At 46.8% G+C, this 15,278-nt stretch overlaps 1 long non-coding RNA gene across 1 annotated transcript in view; it reads left to right on the top strand.

The window, feature by feature from the left end:
• Positions 1 to 10,520: 10,520 nt before the first annotated feature.
• Positions 10,521 to 15,278, top strand: part of LOC131279007 (uncharacterized) — a 57,493-nt gene continuing 52,735 nt past the window's right edge. The window contains exon 1 of the long non-coding RNA XR_009186351.1: positions 10,521 to 10,598. This is a non-coding gene — a long non-coding RNA (uncharacterized lncRNA). The remainder of the gene's footprint in view (positions 10,599 to 15,278) is intronic.

Raw genomic sequence — 15,278 nt, 5'->3', positions numbered from 1 at the left:
AAATGCTCTTAGGGCCATGGCCAGCTCCTTTGGTTCAGCATTACACAGTTTCATTGACCTCAAGGTTAGGTAATTAATCAAGTAGGCAATGAAGTGAATAGATAACAGTATGTACAATTTTAGAACTGCTTGCCCTCTGCTGAACTCTGCTTATTTCCTTTTGGAAAAGAAATGGGTGGGTGCAGTTTCACAATTAATTAATCTAGCCCTCCTGCTTGTAGGATAGGACCCCCAGACCTGGCAATACTCATTTTTGAGTCATATCTCAGGATGAATGTATTTGTTTTAATCAGACTCTATTGCATCTGCCACTTTGCTTTGTTTCAGGACAAAAGTCAGAAGAAGAGTCAGAAAGAGGGACTGTGCTCATTGCCTGCACAAAGCTCCCATTTTCAGTCTCTGCGTGTGGCATTCACAAATCCAACTGGACAAGGAAAACAACATTCAAGGGTGCTAAAACTGCAGATTCCCTGGCCTCACCCCTGGAGACTCTGAATCAGTAGGGCTCAGCAGATGATTGCATGTGTGGCCAGATTTAGGAAGCAGGCTCCAGACTCCTGAAGACTCCGCCTGCCCCTACCATCCTCCTTCTCCGTCATAATCATTTCTTTAGCTCCTATTATGCACCAGCACATCATTTGTCCAAGATGGCCCAAATGTACAAATGTTTGTCATTAAATTGTGAAGCAAAAGTGGACTTCCAGTTCAACACAGTAAAGATGTCAATCCTCCCCAAATTGATTTATAGGTTTAAAGCACTTCCTATCAAAATCCCAACAAAGTTTTACTGTAGACAGAGGCAAATTTATTCTAAAATTTATGTGGAAAGGAGGCACACAATCTAGACTAGCTAAAACAACCTTGAAAAAGTAGAAAAAAGTGAGAGGAATCACACTATCCCATATTAAGACTTATTCTATAGCTGTGTAAACAAAACAGTGTGGTATTGCAGAGGGACAGCCTTATAGCTCAGTGGAACAAAACAGAGGACCCAGAAAGAGACTCATGCCCTGACGACTGACCAAGTGCAAAAGCTAATCAATGGGGAAGCAGGTGTGGCTCAAGCAATTGGGCTCCTGTCTACCATATGGAAGGGCCAGGGTTTGAAACCCAGGGCCTCCCGGTGAAGGCAAGCTGGCCTGTGTGGCGAGCTGCCCCATGTGACATGCTGCCCCATGCAGAGAGCTGACACAGCAAGATGACACAACAAAAAGAGACACAGAGAAGAGACAATAAGAGATGCAGCCGACCAGGGAGGTGAGGAGGTGCAAGAGAATGATCACCTCTCTCCCACTCTGGAAGGTCCCAGGATCAGTTCCTGGAGCCACCTAATGAGAATATAAGCAGACACAGAAGAACACACAGTGAATGGACACAGAGAGCAGACAATGGAGGGAGGGGGGAGGAATCAATCAATCAATTAATCAATCAATCAATCTTTTAAAAAAAAAGATAATCAATGGAGGAAGAATAGCCTTCTCCACAAATGCTGTTGGAACAATTGGACATCCATAGGCAAAAAAAATGAAAATTGACCTACACCTTACACCTTATACAAAATTTAATTCAAAATGGGTCATGGACTTAAATGTAAATGTAAAACTCTAAAACTTTTAGGAAAAAAATATAAGAGAACAACTTTGGGATCTGGAGCTAAGCAAACAGTTCTTAGACTTGATACCAAAAGTACAATCCATAATAAGAATCGGTTATTAATTTCTCTTGTGCCCTGTGTAAGACACTGTTAGAAAGATAGGCAATATTAGCAAACCATAAATCCAACAAAGGATTATTATCTAGACTACATAAAGAACTTTCAAACCTTAACAGTTAAAGAACAAACAACCCAATTGGAAAATTGTCAAAAAACATAAACAGATAGTTGACTAAAGATTATATACAGATTACAGATAAGCACATATAAAGTTGTTCAACTTCATTAGCCATTAAGGAAATGCAAACTAAAACCACAATGAGATATGATAAACCTAGCAGAATGGCTGAAATGGGAAAAAAAATAGGGACATCAAATGCTCATGAGTATGTGGAAAAACTGGATCACTCATACACCACTGGTGGGAATGTAAAATTGTACAGTCCCTTGAAAAACAGTTTGGCACTTTCTTATAAAAGTGAACATGTAATTACTATAAGACCCAGCAATTGCACCTTGGGAATTTATTCCAGAGAAATTAAAGTTTATGTTTACACAAAACCTGTACACGAATGTTCAGAGCAACTTTGTTCATAACAGCCCCCAAATGGAAACAACCCAGAAGCTCTTCAACAGGTGGATAGCTAAACCATCTGTGGCACATCCAAATCATGAGGTGGTACTTCAAAATTAAAAAAAAGGCTACTGATACATGCAACAAATTGAATGACTCTCCAGAGACTGCTTAATTTAAAAAGGCAAGCCCAAAATGTTATACATACTGTATGATTCCATCTATCTAATATTCTTGAAATGACAAAGTTATAGAAATGCTGAACAGATTAGTGGTTGCCAGGGGTTAAGTGTGGAATGGGGTAGGGTGGGGGGTTGGAGTAGTAAGGTGGGAGGGAAGTGGGTGTGGTTATAAAGGGCAATGCAAGGGATTCTTGTGGTGATGGAAATGTTTTGTGTTTTCATTGTGGTGGTTGATACATGTACCCAATCACATGATAGAATTGTCTAGAGCTAAATACACACATACAAATAATTACAACTAAAACAGGAGAAATCTGAACAAGATGGATGGATTCATTATTAAGGTCAAGTCCTGGTTGTGATACTGTAAGAGGCAACCTTGCCGTGGCAGCTCTGCATTTTGGCAGATGGGTTTTTACAGAAAGTGACAGATCCTTTGAAGAGTGAGCATGGCCAGCTTCAGTGGCCAACTGGGGTGCATGTGCTCCCCCCAAAGGCTGTCTCCAGAGTTAGCAGTGTCACTGCATTTAAAACATTTTTGGTCATAGATTACAGAAGTCTAAGCCAACGCCATCCTTTAGCTACTGGTAAGTCTGCTGCAGAATAATGGACTTGTCTTTACAGAGTCAAAGAATCCTGGAGACAAAGAAAATTGGACAAATATTGGAACATATCTAAATGTTTCTGTTCCATTTTCAACTCGACACGCATTCATTGAGCATGTACTGTATAGCAGGGTCTGGGCAAGACCAAGCAGATAGTGATGAACTTGGATCATTACCCTCCAGGGGCTTACACTCCAGAGAAGGAGGTAAAATAAAAGCACATTACTATAATGCATGGAATAAATGCTGTAATGATGTTGTGGTAGGTTGTGAAACTCTTTGTAAATGGGAATTCTTGGAGGGTATAGCCAACTGAATCAGGATGAGTCTTCTTTTTTTTTAAGATTTATTTATTTATTTATCTATTTCTCCCCTTTCCCCCCTCTACCTCCCATTGTCTGCTCTGTGTCCACTTGCTGTGTATTCTTCTGTGTCTGCTTGCATTCTCAGCAGCACTGGGAATCTGTGTCTCTTTGTTGCATCATCTTGCTGCATCAGCTCTCCATGTATGTAGTGTCACTCCTGGGCAGGCTGTGCTTTTTTTGTGTGGGGTGGCTCTCCTTGCAGGGCGCACTCCTTGCACATGGGGCTCTCCTGCACAGGGGACACCCCTGCATGGCATAGCACTCCTTGTGCGTGGCAGCACTGCTCATGGGCCAACTCACCACACGGGCCGGGAGGCCCTGGGTTTAAACCCTGGACTTCCTCTATGGTAGGCAGACGCTCTATCAGTTGAGCCACATCCACTTTCCCAGGATGAGTCTTAATCCACATTACTAGAGGCCATTTAAAAGGAAGAAACTGGAAGCTAGCAGTCAGAGAAGGTCACACAGAAATGCAGACATAAGGAGAGAGAAAGCCCTATGCAAGGGAGGCAGGAAATAAGCTAAGGAACTCCAAGGATTGGTGCAAGCCAGCGCCAGAACGCTGATGACTTTGGGGAGAAAGCATGGTCTTGCCAAAGCCTGGATTTTGGATTTCTAGCCTCCCAAACTACAAGACAATACATACCCCACCAACCAAATGTATGGCATTTTTCATAGCAGCTTGGCCAATAAGACAGATGGCATATAGAAAACAGAAATTTTTCCCAGAAGGAAAATGTAATCATGCCTAAGGGTTGGGTCTGCAAGATCAAGGTATTCCTCTGAGAGAGTGCTGTAAAAATTAAAGGGCTTAGCATTTGAGCATGTGGAGGAGGCAAGCAAAGATGCAGCATACGGGTGCCTGGGAACTGGAATATGGGAGAGGAGCCAGGAGAGATGGGCTGGGAACAGACTGTGAACCAAGAATTCTGGGTTTTGAGTTGGAATTCATTATAATCAAACCCTGTTTAAAAAAGATTAGTCTGGTTTGTGGAGGTGAATGAATTCTTGGTGTGGGAGAGACAAGAATTAGTGAAATCACTTTGGAGGCTATTGTTCATTTCATATAAGAGAGAATGGAGGTGTTAGAAAATCCCATTTGATGATCAGTTTTGTACATTTGGAATTTGAGATATTTCTGGAATGAGATACCCCAGAGGGTTAGCTGGCTACTTTAGCTAATGTGGGTTCATCCTGAATGCCATTGCAAGGGATGCAGCTGCAGGGTCTCAGAGCAGTGATATAGTGTAACTTTACCCACAAGAGATCCTATGGAAAGAACCCTAAAGAAGGCTGTGTTGTGAAACTCTAGCATAAAGGGAGAAGCCTTGGAAGAAGATTTTAAGGGTCAGTACACATGGACATATTTCACGGCTGAGGGGCAAACAAGGAATGAAGTGGGAGAGGATTGGTGTCTCCTAGTTGGTTCTTTTTAAATTTTTTATTATTTTTTTATTTATTTCTCTCCCTTTCCTACCTCTTCCCCCCCCCCCCCCCAGTTGTCTGCTCTCTGGTTCTTCCTTATACTCCTAATCTGCTGACAAGTCCTATGTAATACTATCCCCTTAATAAGAAACTGCTAAGGATCAGTGCTGGAAACCATCTATCTCTGAAGCAGTTCTTAAAACCAGGCCTGCTTAGTATCAGTGGACACAGAGTAGACTAGTCATTGTCCATTCAGCATCCATCTCTCATTTTTCCTTCTAGGATAAGACCCAATTGCTTTAAGGGTAATCTCTCTTACTATGGACAGAACAAATGATGAAATTTAAGCCAACACACACACACACACACACACGCATACACAGTGTAGATACTTTGTAGAGGCTTTTAGGAAGTTCCCCATGCATCTCTAGAGAAAGTTTCCAGAAAGCAATTACTTATCTCTCCCACTGGATAGTTTCTGAAAGCCTTTCCATGACCTCAAGAGGAAGCAGCCTGAAGATGAAGACAAATGAAATCAACACACTGGATGGTCAAGCAGAAAGATGGAGAGAATCTGGGTCCATGTCGACATAATTGAGCTGCTGAATCAACCAACCTGAACCCTGCCTGCAGTGGCTCTGGGAGTTCTCCTACTCCTGTTTAAGGAGCACTGCCTGACACTTGCAGCCAAAAGCCTTCTGTCTGTCACCAGCGATTTTCACCCGCTTTTCCCTAAATTCTGTCCTTGAGGGCCCTCTGTATCTATGACTCAGAGACATTTGTCAGTCCTGATCTTTTTGGATCTCTGTTTCCCACCAAGGATTTTCTTTGCTGGAATTTTCAAATTTCCTTTTATCATTTTGAAAGTATTTTCACACGGAAGGCCTATGTCTACCTCTGTGGCCAAGGAGACAAAAGGTTTCCTAAAGTTCTTATCAGTTAGAAGCTAGGAGTCTTAACTACAGCTGTGGGTAGGGGTGCTCTTCCTCGAGGAGCTTCCATTTCTGTCAGAACCTGATAGAGTTCAAGATCGGTTCCTGCCACTTAGTGTGTCTCACCAGATCTCGTCCTCACCATAGCCTTGAGGAGTTGACATTCAGGGAAGTCATTCATGCTGTGTTCCAAATATTTCTGGTTTCTTCATTCTGAGCACAGGGCCATGGACTTATTCTGGCCAAAAAGTGATGAGAAGAGGCCATGGGTGCTACTTCCATGCCATCCTGGCACATTAATTGCATGTGCAGATGTGCAGATCCCACCCACCCCCACCCCTCTGTGATCTGGCCCAGGGATCATAACAAGCAAGGAGAAAGGAAACATGGAGCAGAGCTGCCCCCTGACCCACGCTGGAGAGCAAGAATAAAACCTGCATTGCGAGGAGTCACTAAGATGGGGGGTTTTTTCGCTCTACAGCAGCATAATCTGGTTTATTCTGACTTAAACGTTGTTAGTGTCATTTTTGTAGAGGAGCGAACTGAGATTCAGAGAAGGTAATTATTTGTCTCAGATCACCAGTAAAGAGGGGACTATTCATTGTCCCCCCAAATAAAACTGTGGTTACTCTGAAATAAAGTCCAGGACCTTTCCACTCAATCACCCTGCTTCCTTAAAGACCTGGTCAAACAAAAGGCCTGAGTGGCTATCCAGATTCTACTGAAGACACTCAGAGAAAAAGGTGAGAAATTCTTTCACTGATTGGAAGACTCTCCAAACATTGCTTCTTCCCCGTGCTTAGCTCATACCAAAGAAGTCTCCTCTTTCACTGTGCCCGCCCCCACAGTGCCCCCCAAAGCACACTGGGATGCACATAAAGCCATGTGCTCTGCTTTTTTGCCTAATCCTCTGGCATAACATTCAAATTTCTTAGCCTGGCATGCAAAACACTCCAGGATCTGGCTACAACCCAGTTTTTCCATTCTTTTTTTTTTTTTAAAGATTTATTTATTTATTTAATTTCCCCCCCATCCCCTGGTTGTCTGTTCTTGGTGTCTATTTGCTGCATCTTGTTTCTTTGTCCGCTTCTGTTGTCGTCAGTGGCACGGGAAGTGTGGGCGGCGCCATTCCTGGGCAGGCTGCTCTTTCTTTTCACCCTGGGTGGCTCTCCTCACGGGCGCACTCCTTGCACGTGGGGCCCACGCGGGGGACACCCTTGCGTGACACGGCACTCCTTGCGCGCATCAGCGCTGCGCATGGCCAGCTCCACACGGGTCAAGGAGGCCCGGGGTTTGAACCGTGGACCTCCCATATGGTAGACGGATGCCCTAACCACTGGGCCAAAGTCCGTTTCCCGAGTTTTTCCATTCTAATGCCATCTCTTGACCATTCCCGGAGGAACTCTTCCTCCTGCAGCCACATGGGTGGTCCTGGAATACCCAGGACAGTCATGCTGTGCTCACTCCTGCCCCTTCATATGCTTTTCTTCAACTTTGGCCACATTAAAAAAAAGAAGTTTGTAAGGCTTTACATAGGGGTCCTGCAATTCGGGGGTTGGGGTGGCACAAGAGCTGGGGGCCTGGCACGTGCCTGAGCAAGTCAAAGGTGAGAGGTGATGGCTCTGACAACCTGCCTGGTGGGAGGGCAAAGAGGAAGAGTCAATACCCATGCCAGGGCAATGATGTGGATGTCCAAGGGGACCTGGACGGGAGCGGCAGCCAGGACCCGCCATGAAATATGGAGGGGCGATATGGGCCTGGACAGAGAGTGAGTGAGCCGAGATATCTGCTCACATAGAGGGGGCTTTTGGGAAAATGACTAAAGGGCACCCTCCTTTTGGCTGATGAATTACACAAAGGTGACCCTTCCTCCCCCACTCATCAGGGTTCAGGGCTTAGCTAACAAAGCGCTGCCTGCATCCTGGCCTTCAGGGACCCACCTGTTTGGCACCTTCATTCATGGTGTGAAATATATAAACATATTGGTAGCCCTGGAGTGGACCCAGGAAGGGCGAGGGCTGAGGGAGGGCGCTGTGTGCAGCTAGCCAAGGTCAGGACCTCATTAATCAACAGAGTTGCATTTGGAGATTTCCCCTTCCCCAGGGCAATTCCTGGGGAAACCACAGGATTCTCTTTCTGCAAAGTATCCGCCAAGCCTAGAGGGCCTCAGGCCAGATTCCAGGGGAGGAGGTGTCTGAGCTGATCCATTCGGCTGGCTGTGAAGCTGGGCGTAAAGGGAGAGGTTGAGGATGCCTCTTTCTCAAGACTGTTTTCTGCCCAAAGCAGAGCAGGCCTGGAGGAGGCAAGAGCCTGCAAATCAGATCAGAACACAGAGTTTTCTGTTTGGAGTGCTTAAAGTAACTGGACATGCCCAAGATTTTATTTACAAGGGCCTAGGCAAAAATGAATCTGTGCATTGAGTTTGAATGGTTATTGGAAAGAAACAAAGCAGTTGCCTCCTGCAGGTGCCCTACGAGGTCCAGCTAATAAGACGCAATACAATAGCCACGCCTGTTTTCCCACTGTGAAGCACGGGCTCTGCACAGGCCGCCATAACATGGGAGGATTGAAAGGCTCCGAGTCCAGCTGCTCTCTAGAAGCCGGCAATTTCTACACGCCACTTTCTGCCACATCATGATTTTAGAGTTAATAAAGCAGGGCATTTATGTTCAAGGGTGTGTGCCAGGTTTTCCTGTCCACCCAGATGCTCCCTCTCTTCAAAGCCTAAGGATTCTCTCTCCTTATGGGGGATGGGTGCAGGGCAATGCACTGGCTGAAGCTTTGCAAATGGGTGAGCTGGCAATTAATGGAATGAGCCATTAATATTTATTGGGTACCCACCAAGGCTCAGGGACTAGGTGGCCCCAGACTTCACACCGAGGTAATTATGTGTCCATTTGGTCTTTCAATAAAATATTTTTCAGCCTCCACTGGGAATTTTTTTATTGGCATTGGACTTCCACACAATTTATTTTTATAGTCTTTTATGTGAGGTTGTAACCTGATTTTGTCTAGGTTCTTGACTGTGGAATTGATCCAGGCAGGGCTGAAGAAGGCCAGAATAGGGTTCCAAAGGCAGGAGAGCAGAGGAGAGAGCAAGACCACTTTGAGCTTGCTTTTTAAAGGACTAATTGTTCCGCCCCTTTGTTAATGACACAGGATGTGTCCCAGCTGTTTGCTGCTTTGATTGATTACCCCACTGTCAATTCCCCAGGAGGGCCATTAATAAGGCCCCTGGAGAATATCCAGGCATCTGGTCTTATCCCCAACAGTACCGAGCTGCTCCTGCAGAGGGTTCTTTGCTCAGAGGGAAACACGGTGGTAGGTAGGAGCAAGGAGCCCAGTGAGTGCGGGGAGGGGCAGCTCTAGAGACCTGTAGGAAGTTAATCTCCTGGGGAGGGCGGGAAGCGTTGGCTGCAAGGGGGGGGGGGTGCCACCATCCTCTGTCTCAATTAGACACTCAAACCTATGAAAGGGAGGCTGAGACAGAAGCCGGGGAAGAATCTGCCAAGGCCACCCAGGATTAGGCAGCAGAGCAGAGATCTAAATCTAGGTCTGCCCACCTCCTTGCACTCCCAGTAACTGACAAGGCACAAGGGCTTGCAAAGGCCTCGAAGGAATGGTGCAAATCTATGACAGAGTCCTAAACTTCATAGTACTTTTCATTTTTCACTGGTAGAAACAAAATCACGAAGAGCCCTGGAGGTCAGTGGCCACTGGGAGTATTGGGTGGTCCAGTAGGAATTTCCAAGTTCCTGGGAGAGATGGGTTGAGACCTCAGGGCCCACCAAGGGGAATTTCCTGATGTAGCAAGCAGGGATTCTTCCTTCTATGTGTCCCCGGAGCAGCCACCTATGTAGGGACACAACGATGTCTGCAACATTTCAATTCATTCATTCTGCTCACGTTTATGAAATGGTGAGCAGGTGCAGAGTCTTGATTTTAGGCATCCTGAGGAAGAAAAAGATACACAAGACACGCTGCCCATCTTTAAGGAGGAATTGAACCCTGGTACTTACATGCTTGCCCGAAGGATGTCCTGGAAGCTGAGGGAAGGCCAGGCTGATGAGGGCAAGAAGGCACCTGCTGCCAGTACACCATGGAGCAGGAAGCCGACTCCTCCTCACCTGGGCAGGGGGTGGCCATTCCTGCGCAGCCCAGTTCAGCTCAAGCATGAGACTGTCTCCTGGCATAGCCCAAGGAAGGCTGTGCGCTGTGAGGCAGGTCTTGTCATACCTTTCAAAGAGCCAGGTCAGCCAGTTTTGGCTCTGGTTAGGATCAAATGGATAGGGGCGTGCTTGTTAAGAAGTAAAGTTTCTGGCTTCAGATTCTGAGCTGATGTCTGCTCCCTGAACTCTCTCTTGACTGACCACCAGACCTGAAACTGTCTCGACTGGCCTATTGGCCACTGACCTCCTATTTTGGCCAGGCTAGTGACTCCTTCTGCAGTGGTCTATCCGGTCCAGAGTGCTCAAGCACTCTATGCGCCCTGCTCTAACACTGCAAACCTCCCCTGCCGCCCCTGCAGGATCAGTAGGGTGCTCAGGTGCGGGCCAGGCCCTCCCTGGAGAGCGCAGCCACCTAGTCCTTGCTGGGTGGAGAGGGTGTGCCCTGAAGTCCTCAGTGAGCAGGGCTGTTGGCACCAAGACACTGGCCTGGGAGACGGGCGACGGGCCGCTGTCACTCCAGAGAATTTACTGCTGGCAGCGAAGGGCGCTGCAGTGCCTCGGGCCACCAGCAGGGGCAGCACTACCGCTCTGGGCTCAGTCAGCCTAAGTCAGGGGCGCGGGCCAAGGCTCCAGTGTGCAGCGCGCAGGCGGCGCCGGGGTTGGCTGAGAGGACCCTGCACGGAACCTAACTGGTGAGGCGGAGGGGGCGGGGCAGGCCGGGTGAGGACAAGTGCAGGGCACCGGGAGGAGGGCGACGGTGGCCCGCCGGGGCGTGGGGGCGGGCGTGGGGGCGGGCGTGGGCCCCAGAGGGCGGGGCCGGGGTGCCGCGGGCCTGGCGGGTTCTCAGGTGAGGTCCAGCAGCCCCTGAGGGCGGGGCTATGCTGCCCTGGGCCCTGTCAGGCCTCAGGTGAGGCCCTGCGGTCACGAAGGGAGAGACCATGTGCTGTGCAGGGAGCCTAAAGGGGTGATTGTGGCTGGAGACCTGGTGAGGCCTGAATGGCCGGGCCCTGCGCAGCGGATGCCCACGTACTGTGACAAGTGCTGTGGCTCCTGTGTTTAGCAGGTTTGGGACAGAGAACAGTTTGGGTCTGTGGTAAAGAAAGTTCTTGAACTCTCCTTTAAGGGTCTGATATGACTGGTCAGAATCCATAATGAGATAGTATGACACAGTCTCTGCTGCCTGGGGCCTGGGGCGGTTGGAGTCCACGAGCTCCATTCTGGTTCAAGGATCAAGGAAGGGTGAAGGGCCTTAAGAGAAGCAGAACAGTAATCCCTCATTAATTAGTTCAGCCACTGGTTTTGAACACTTCCTGTGTGCCAGGCACTATTCTAGACTCTGAGGATATTGATGAACGAGCTGGGCAAGGTCCCTGCATTCATGGCGTTATGTTCCAGGTGGGAGACAGGCAGTCAAGGCTCAGCCCTGGATTTTTGCCTTGTCTATTTTTGCCTTGGTATTTACAAGAATACTGTAAGGAGTTTGAAAGGGATGGAAGCAATAATTATGATGTGACTATGTTAGGCTTGAGATGTGTAGTAGGTTTTTTCCCAACATACACTGTACTAACAGCATAGTTCAAAAAATTTTTTTTACAGTGAAGGCCATGCACCCACTGGTGGCATTTAACTCTCCTTGTGTTTTCACATTTCTATTTATCTATTCATCTCTCTATCCATCTGTCAATTGCCTAGTACATTTTTAGTTGAGATGTCAAATAGGCCATTGGAAATTTGAGTCAGAAGTCGTGGGGCTGTCAGGGCTAAAGTTAATTTTTGGAATTATCACCCATAGATGTAGTTAAACTGAGCCACTGGATAAGCCTAGGTTGAGCCAGGACACAAAGAAGAGTAGGGTTAAGTCAAAAATAAATAAGTAAATAAAAGGGAGAAATGTGGTCAGCCATGCTTAATGCTGCTATTTAGAATGAATTTGGCAGTTAGGAGGCGTTTGAGTTTTCTGGCTAATGGGTTGGCTTGAACAAGGGGGTTTACCAGGCCCATGACTTTGTGGTTAGGAGAAGTCCAAAGTCAAGGCATCAGCAAAATGATGCTTTCTGCCTGCAGACTGGGGCTGGCCGCCAGCTCCCTTGGTCCTTGGCTTTTCAGGCACATGGCAGCGCCTTCTCCTTTCTGTTCTGGGCGCCGCTGACTCCCAGCTTCTGGCTGTTCCCCTTGGCTTCTCTGTCCAGTTTCCTTCACTCATCAGGACCTCCACCAACTGGAAAGGGTCACCCTCCTTGAGTTTGGGCATGACTTAGCTAATAACATCTCCAGAGGTCCTATTTCACTTGGGTTCATGTCCACAGACCTGGGGGTTGGGACTTGATTGTTCCTTTTGTGGGGGACAGGATTCATTCCCCAACAGAAGGATTTTGATAATTTTAACTAGAGCAATGATAGTGGAGTGGAGAGGCTTTAGGGTCAAGTAGATTTTTTTTCTAGCTAGAAGAAACTAGACCATCTAGTTAATACACCAGTGGGGTTGAACTCATGGAAGGAGAGAAGTTATGATATTGATGAGAGAGGAGAAGACTGCATGGGAAATCCTTGACTGCCTGAGAGGACAGGGGATACAAAAGAGGTGACTGACTGACTTTGAAATGAACAGGGGCCCTAATCCACCACGGTAACTGCGGATGCAGGTAGGTCAGTAACATTGGTGGGAAAGGCAGAGTCATTGGCTGAGTGAGGGCAGTAGGAGAAAAAACAGGTACTGGAAATTGGAGGAGAGACCTGAGACATGGCCATTTTGGAGAGTGGGAAAGTGAAATAACCTGTGAGGTAGAATTGGATGGCCAGGCTGTATTGAGAGCCTATTTGCGAAATGCAGGCATGAGTTTAAAGTGAGCTTAACCAGTGTGGATGTGTCATTTTCTTCAGGAATGGTCAACCTTGTAATGGTGCTGTGAGGGTTAAATGAGGTAATCCAGTTAATATAGTGCCAAGCACGTGATCAGTGTTATCTGTTTTTATTTCCGTCCTCATTGGGCATCTCAGTTTATACAAACGTGGCTAAAGAGAGCTGACATTGACCACTTTGCAGGATCTTCTCCTGTGGCATCTTGTCATGTTCTCCAGTAAAACCAGTCCACTGCAGTTGGCAGCTTCTTGCTTCAGTTGGGCACAGCTTAACTAATAATATCTCCAGGGGTCCTTTCACTTGTGTTCACACCCACAGGCCTGGGGGTTGGGTCCTGAACGTTCCTTTGGTGGGGGTCAGACTCCTGGTGTGGTTCTCTTTATACAGTTTGGTGATCGAGGATGTTTGCTTTTCAAAGCCATGGGGTAGCAGCTAAAACCCTCCATCATCAGACTGTTTCAGAGTTCCCAACTGGATGCGCCAGAGTTTGTCAGCCATGGCAGTTCTTAAGTTTCTGTGAAGATCTCTTCTTCCTGCATTTTGTATTGGATCTGTGGCATCTACAGTTTGATTACCAGGGGGAAATTTTCAGTTTATTAGGTTGACTCTTCTTCCTGACTGCTGGGCAGTATTAACACAAATATAGCAATACTAACTGCCATTGACTGAGGTCTGAATGAGAGCCACTACTACAAGCACTTCATATGCATACTCTCAACTCTGTGAGGCACTTACTATTATATCTCTTTTTTTTTAGAAGAAAAAATAGGCTCAGAGTGGTTAAGGAACTTGCCCAAGTTACACATGGCCTAGTTTCTGCCACGGACTTGAATTTTTTTTATTTGGCTGAGCCATCACTCGTCTGGAGTAGAGTAGTTAAGGTAATGGGCCCAAAGCCAGATGAGCTGGATTAAAAAACTTCCACTTGCTAGCTATATGACTTGGGCAAATCATTTCACCTCTGTGTGCCTTTATTTCCTTGTCCAGAAAGTGGGAATCATAGTAGCACCTGCGAGGATTAAATAAATTAGAGTTAACCTGCCCAGCTAGTGCCTGGCTGCATTCAGGCAGATGGTAGTACAGTCATGGCGCTATGGGGACTGACTGACCCTGACCCGCACCCCCAAACCCGTCCCCGAGGGTCCTGCTGCCACGGCTTGGTGGAGCTTGAGCATGGAAGGGCGCTGGATCCCTGCTCCTCCCTCAGGGTTCCGATTTTATTAGCTCTCTGAGGTGAGCGAACACTTTATTCAGACTCATCTGACCCCTGGTGTTTATTTCATTAGTCCTGGAATTGCACATCACCTAGAAAAGGGCAGTAAGCCTCGAGGAGTAATGTAATTCCATTTTCATTCCTGAATCAGCAGCCCATGCAAGGGGTGGTTGAAAGGCCAGTTATTATATAGCTGGTGCTGGGCACGGAGTGTGGTAAATGGTGTGTGGTTCCGTGGCTGCGTGCTAAAATGTATGGAAAAGCTTGGCCAAATCTTTGGGGTGACTGTGATGTGTGGTGTCGGTTCCTGATGAAAAGCACCTGGGCAGGCCTTGCATGTGAGACCAGGGACAGCTCTAAGTGATCTTTGATGAGGTACAACAGATCGCCTGAATGCATGCTAGAAAGGCATGGTGCCCCGTGGGCTGGCATCTGCATCAGCAGGGGTGGTTCATAAAACCTGGCAGAACGGCAGGCTTTACTTCTGCAGATTCTGAAGCAGTAAAGCACAGGTAGGGTGCTGGGATCTGTTTTTTAAGTGCGCTCTAAGTGAGTCTGGTATGCACGAGATATCCTTAGTGCCAGTCAGTGCTTTTTAGCCTTGACTATTTCAGAATCACCTGGGAAGTTTTACCAAACAAACACATACACAGACACACACACAAACAAAAAATGATTCCCTGGCTCACCCAAAAGATTCTGATTTAATTGATCTGTTTAAGAGCTGGCCATTGGTGTGTTTAAAAAGCTTCCCACCTGATTCTTCTGTGCAGCCAGGTTTGAGTATCATTGTCTATGAATGATCAGCTTGGTTTCTGTTCACAGTTTTGTTACTCCTGGATTTAAAGGAAACATATCTCCAGGTAGGAAAGTAAAAGAAATCAGCATTTCTTAAGCTAAGCCATGAAGATTTCCTGACATTTTGCCCTGGGGAAGAGAATTAACATGCACTGAGAGCATTGTGTAGAATTTCCATCTTGCAGCGGTTCTGGGAGATGTTTATTCTTCCCATTTTGTTGATGAGGATTTGGAGACTGAGGGCAGTTATGTTACTTGCCCAAGGTTTGCATTCAGAAACGTACAACTCCCAAGTCCATACTGCACTCCATCAGTGGTTCTCAAGTGTCACTGCATGTTGGAATCCCTCAGGAAGTTTTAAAAATGACCCAGTGTTGTGTACCATTCTTAGAGATTTCTCTGGTTTCATTGGCCTGGACTGTCCTGGAACTGGGATTTTGGAAAGCTCTCCAGTTAGTCCTAATCCTAATGTGCAGCTGAAGTTGCGAATCCCTGTCTTAC

This window comes from Dasypus novemcinctus, chromosome 6, assembly GCF_030445035.2.
Source record: "Dasypus novemcinctus isolate mDasNov1 chromosome 6, mDasNov1.1.hap2, whole genome shotgun sequence".
Classification (NCBI taxonomy): domain Eukaryota; kingdom Metazoa; phylum Chordata; class Mammalia; order Cingulata; family Dasypodidae; genus Dasypus; species Dasypus novemcinctus.
This window is presented reverse-complemented; position numbering and strand designations above follow the sequence as displayed.